Source organism: Rattus norvegicus, chromosome 4 (genome assembly GCF_021556685.1).
Source record: "Rattus norvegicus strain SHRSP/BbbUtx chromosome 4, alternate assembly SHRSP_T2T, whole genome shotgun sequence".
NCBI classification, from domain to species: Eukaryota; Metazoa; Chordata; class Mammalia; order Rodentia; family Muridae; genus Rattus; species Rattus norvegicus.
Window position 1 is genome coordinate 64999599 of NC_141537.1, and position 6203 is coordinate 65005801.

The 6203-nt window shown below is 38.6% G+C and overlaps 1 long non-coding RNA gene across 4 annotated transcripts in view; it reads left to right on the forward strand.

Moving 5' to 3' along the window:
* The window catches only part of LOC147994801 (uncharacterized), a 340279-nt gene that overhangs the window by 111373 nt on the left and 222703 nt on the right, over positions 1-6203 (forward strand). Inside the window, exon 3 of one of the 4 annotated variants that reach the window (XR_015686470.1) lies at positions 1513-3129. The exons of the other annotated variants lie outside the window; for them this stretch is intronic. This is a non-coding gene — a long non-coding RNA (uncharacterized LOC147994801). Of the gene's footprint in view, positions 1-1512; positions 3130-6203 lie in introns of those variants that run through there. 4 annotated transcript variants of the gene reach the window in all.

The window sequence follows — 6203 nt, forward strand, 5'->3', positions numbered from 1 at the left end:
CTAGTTTTAATACATGGTGATTTGAGATTGTTAGGTTTTAGACTTACTACCTTTTACATTAGTTGGAATTTTCTTTATGGCCTAATACATTTTCTATTTTAAAAATAAATCCATGGACAGATAAGTAGAAGGCAAAGTTTCTGTTTTTCCATGGGGAGCTTAGTCTACTCAATTTGCCTGATTTGTTAATCCTTTGAGTTAATATAATAAGGGCCCTCCTGTGTGTGTGTGGTGTGTGTGTGTGACTGTGTGTGTGTGTGTGTGTGTGTGTGTGTCTGTGTGTGTAACTCCTCTAGATAAATTTGGAATCTTCCTTCCTTCCTTCTCCTTTCTTCCTTTCTTCCTTTCTTCCTTTCTTCCTTTCTTCCTTTCTTCCTTTCTTCCTTTCTTCCTTTCTTCCTTTCTTCCTTCCTTCCTTCCTTCCTTCCTTCCTTCCTTCCTTCTCATTCCTTCCTTGTTTATAAAGCCTTTGGTTTTTTTCTTCTTTCCTGGTTATTCAATATAAAATTGTTTTTATTTATAAATCTCATTAAGCATAGGGAACCAAAATACTGAGAAACAGTCTTGAAACGTAAGGAGGTTTCAAGATGGTCTCCCTCAGAAACCCACGAACCTGACTGTAGTACCAGTAGTTATTGTGGGCCAGGGATGGGAAGAGTATGGTCATCAAAAGTCTATCAGATGTTGAGTTGTTATGAAAACTTGAATGGGGTCTTAATCTCATGAACTTCCTTAGAAAATTGCATTTTAGTTTAAAATTCCCTTTAAATTCTATTCCTTCCCTAACATCCCCTATTCTCATTTTAATAAAACCTCATTGCTAGAACAACTAAACTGCCACAGCTCTTCAAACAATTCCCTCAAAAATCCTTTTGGGAAATAGTTTTTAATGAACATCAAAAAGTATAGTTCTTTTTTTGTTTTTACCCCAGGTGTCTGAACAGCTCCTGTGAGCTTTCTGCTGTCTGTTTAGCCTAATTCAAAACAAAAAAGGGAATCAATTATACAAATCCCTTCCTAAAAGAGTGCAAAACAGATGTTTGATTTAAAAATACATGAAAACATGACTACGTTTGCTAATATTTGAATATTTCAGTGCAGCAATAAGCAGTGTATTATAACAGCATTTCACATGCATTTTGTCAAGTTATATATTAATATTAGAGCTGGTTGCTCCAGCTCTATGCCCAAACCAATTACTACATTTGTTTCAAGTTATAAGCAGTTGGATTAAATGTTTTCCTCTTCTGGGACTTTGACTTAATAAGTTAATTCTCTGGACGAATGTGGAAGACAAGGAGACAAGGTGAACACAGAACACCATGTGAGGATCAATAGCACGTTTTTAATATCTTTAGAGCAAACTAGCTCATTAAACAGCAGAATTAATATAGTGAGAATCTCAATAACAATGGGATTTATAGATTACAGGTGCTGGAAAATGTATACTCAAATTCAAATGGTTTAATGAAAACAACTAAGAAAAGCCCCTTTCTACCTTTCTGGAAATAGACATTTTGCTGTCACGTTCAAGGAAGTAAATACATGCTTATCAAGAAGAGGCCAGCAAAGAAGTGGATGCAGAATGAGAGACTGCAGACTTATAGTCAAACTCTAATGAAGGAAAGAAAACTGGAGATGCCCAGAGACTGTGTCCATCCTCTATCTGATTTGGTTCTTCAGTCCTATGTAACTCTTACTCGTCTACATTTCTAAGTGAACTCAATGAAAGTATCCCAGAATGGAGATGGCATTGCTTGACTCCGTGAGGAGGCTCTGTCAGGGAACATCTTTGCAACTCCAGGGAACATCATCTTCGGGCCTCTAGTGATGATATCAGGGAACATTTTCAGGCATCCAGTAATGATATAGGATCACAGCCTATCTGTTCCTTTCTCCTGTCCGTGTGTGAAGCTAATAATAACATGATTTGTTCAAGTCGTTTGGACTTAAGAAGTTTTGCTTCAAGGGAGTCTCTCATCAATTTCATCAATCGGTGAGGAGCACTCAGCAAGCACAAGTGACTGTGTACACTCACAGCCACAGGAGGGGAGTCAGCACAAAATACGATTTCCAGTATTGAATTTCCTCATATCCGAAAGTTCAGAACAATTCTCAGACAACAGCTAGGACTGCACAACAAAAGCAAATGTTTGGTTGGGGATTTAGCTCAGTGGTAGAGCGCTTGCCTAGCAAGCACAAGGCCCTGGGTTCGGTCCCCAGCTCTGAAAACAAGAAAAAAGAAAAAAAAAAGCAAATGTTTACTGTGTGCAACCCTCTTAGTGCTTGTCGTGAATCAACAAAATATGCTTGTCTTATAGTTAATAACCAGGGCTTGGGTGGAACCTAGAAATCACCAATAACTGTGTCCCATGTTGTCATTATGATGGTGAAATTTTGTTCCTAGGCCAAAAAGTAAAGACCGAACATAGGCTTTGTGACCAAAAACTTTTCGCTCAAATCTAGAATGTCTCCTCAGGCTCTGTTTTGAGTGTTTGGTTCCCAGCTTGTGGTGCTCCTTTGAAACTGGTGTAGTCTTCAGGAGGTGCGATCTAGCTGATGGAAGTTGGTCACTAGAGGTGGGCCTTTGAAGGTTGTGCTCACTCCTGATTTCTGTCTAGCTTTCTCTGCTTCCTGGTCTATTGCTGTGTGAGGGGTTGCTCCTGTATACACCAGCCGCTCAGACAAAGCTGCTCCCTCTACTTACCGTACCTGCTCCACCATGATGGATTGGCATTTCTCAGAGACTTGGCGCCCAAGTAATGAATGTGTTCTCCCCTTAACCTGTTTCTGCCAGTGAAAGAAATGACTAATACCGAATGTTTTAAAATGCAGAATAAACATGAAGGTTTAGATGTGGATTCTCTGGGTGTTGGGTATATCATGCAGATGAAAGAAGAACCCAAGACACGTTGCCTACTTACAGTCTTGTGGGCGGATGAATACATCCAGGAACTACCCCTGCAGAGTTGAGATGGTCTTCATTGAAAAGAAATAAATTACTCCCAAATCAAAAGTTTTACCTAGGGGGAAAAAAAGGATAACCTGTAGGAAACCCAAGAAACAGACCTATTATGTGGAAATAAATTCAGCATGAAATAATTGTAAATAAACGTAAAATAGAACCGCTTTACAACTGGTCACTATTACTTTCATGAGGTAAGGAACAAATTGAAGATGTAAAAGAAAAATGTCACCTTATAAAATGATGTTTTTGTGGGGGTGGGAGGACTAGCAGAGATTTTTATGACTTGGCTCATTCTGATGAAATACAGCAGTGTAGGTGTTGAAGTGGATCTGCTTTGTATATGATAAAATATAGGACTATTTTTGTGCTTGTAATTGAGAATTGCATCTTTGCTAGTGGTATATGAGTCAGAGCAGGATACAATTCTTTTCCAAAGCTATATTAAATGTATAGTGCTGACATTAGAGGAAAAGACTTTGCCAGTAAATACATTCAATGTAGACAGACACAAAGAGCTGGTAGATACAGTACTAACTGAACTCTATTTCTTTTGACAAGTCATCTGGTCTACCCATGCTTAAGAAAACATGTTACAAAATAGCCCATTGTAAAGAATATATCGATTGAGAAGTTGCTTTTCAAATTTTTGATTCAGCTGTTTGCTATAGATTAGAAGTTGCCCAAATACTTAAAGCTAAACAGTGCCTAACAACAAAAGAAAGCAAGCCTAATACATGTACCATTTAGACAATTGGGAAGGTTGGTTTTGCTTTTAACTTTAAAAATTATTGCTTTATTTTTATTTTATATGCTGAGTCTTTTGCCTGCATGTCTGTGCCATGCTTGTGAAGTAGCTATGGAGGCTAGAAGATGGTGTTAGATCCCCTGGAACTGGAGTTACAGATGGTTGTTAGATGACATGTAGTTGCTAGAAACTGAACCCAGGTCCTCTGGAAAAGCAACCAGTGCTCTTAATCACTGAGCCATCTCTCCAACCCCATAGATTGTTTTTATAGACTATTAAATATGTGAGTTTGTTTGCAGAGTATGGTGACTCTTCAATCTCTAGGTGGGAGGAGTAACACCCGTTGTTGCAAACACTCCCTGCATATTAATCTTTCTAAGATTATTTTAAATATTGTTTTAAATCTTTGAAATATTAGGAGTAGTAATAGTTACATCTCAGGATTGTTGTTGTATGTCAATAAGATAACAGAAATGGAAGGTTTTTGGCATTTGAAAAAAACCACAGTAAACTTATTGTATACCCAGAAAATGAATTAGCACATTTGCAGACTGGAAATTCTGACACCAATCAAACAAAATACAAGATGAGTCAATAAAGAAGCAATTTGAATAGGAAGAGAATCTAATTCAGTATTAGAAGAAAGCTAGCTTAGGGGGTCTTGTCATCCAGTGCCACAAGGAAGAGCTTCATTAGCAGGGAGTTAGGTGTCTTTCAGGGAGCCAGCTTGCAAGAAGACCCAGGAGCAGTGCATGAGAAAGGCCTGGGGTGCACACACCCTTCAGGTCAGCAGAAGGAGGTGTTCAAGTCCTCAATGAGGAAATGATCTGGGTGTATGTACGATATACTTCTATCAACACCCCCTAAAACCACCACACATGTTCACAGATTATTAGTTAAAAAAACTTATCTTATTTGGCAAAAATAACTTTCATATAAAATTTCTGTTCATTTAAATCAATTCTTCAAATCAACTCAAATATTTTTACTTCCATATTTTCGAGCTACCACTATGTGTTTCATTTTTAAAAACAGGAGATTCTCACCCTCTTTATATTTCTTCGTCAAGAGTTGATAAGCTTATGTATAGGTACTCCTTGTGATTTTTGCTTTCCACATGTCCATAGACTGCAGCTCAGTGTCCGATATGCAGTTGGTACAGAGTCAGCATGCATTGAATGGATATGTAATGGAATATGGTTGAAAGAAGTACATGAAGAAAAAGGGATGGGTGGAGAGACGAATCAGCAGTGAGGAAAACTTGTTTTTTTCCAGAGGACCTGGATTCATTTCCTCAGCACCCACATGGTGATTTACAACCACCAATAGTTCCAGTTCCAGAGGATCCAATACATACAGATGTATACAGACCAAGCACTTCTGCACATAAAACTAAACAAACACATCTAAAAGGGAGACTCTACTCACAATAACCAAAAACCAGTCAGATCCTTTGCATAACTCTTTGAGGTAAGTGTGATTGTCTCATTAACTCAATGATAAAACAAGACGTGGAGAACTTAAAAAACAAAACAGAACTTGTTTTCAACCCCACGCCTAATAGACAGTAAAGAATTTGGACCACGTATGACAAATGTTTACACTCACAATCCTCCAACTGTTGCTGTTTCCGAGGAACAGCAGGGGTGAGGACACAGAGAGGAAAAGATCCAGACTCTATCCTTAAAGTGCCCGAAGGGGAACTGAACAACCGAGTGGAGTTCTGAGAATAGAACTGAATTTTCTGTTTGTTCTTAAATAAAAACAGTGTCTGTTAGAAGTGATTACAATGTTCCCTGTGAGCTAATAACAAAGATAAATACACTTAGCAGGACTTGGGATACCGTAAGGGTTCAGTAAATGTGATACAAATGGACAGAAAACACGAAAGAAAGAAAGGAAAAGGTAAATCAACTAGAGGGTGCTAATTTTTAAGAGAAGCCATGCAGATGAGCATGACCAACACCAGGGAATGTGAAATTAAGTCAATGTAGATGAAACCATAAAGATAGGGAAATTGGAGATTAGAACAACCTTGGGTCTGAAAGTAATAGAAGGAAATGAGAAACAAAGCAAATGCATTTCAACCCACACATGGAGGCTTTCACGTCTTCTGCTTAGTTCTCTGAACAATAATAATGGGCTTCTTCTTCAGTTCATTAAATAGCCTATTAGAGAAAAACACAACCACAGTCTTTGGCAAGTCAATGAGGCTTTTAGAGTGGGTTCCCCGGCATCAAGGGACCAAATGCTATGAGCCTCCTGGTGCCCTGGATGAATTGCCAGACCAGAGTCCAAATGGTCTTCCTGCTGGGCTCAGAGCATTAATTGGGAGTCTTATTAATTTACTGTTACTCAACAGTCAAGAAGTTTGTTCTCTGCACAAAGGGACAACTCCAGACTACAGCAGGGAGTAGCTAGCCGGTGCTGTCTGTCTCTATGTCATCTTCTATGTATCCACAGTGATGGCTAGTGTAGGGATGCAAAGTC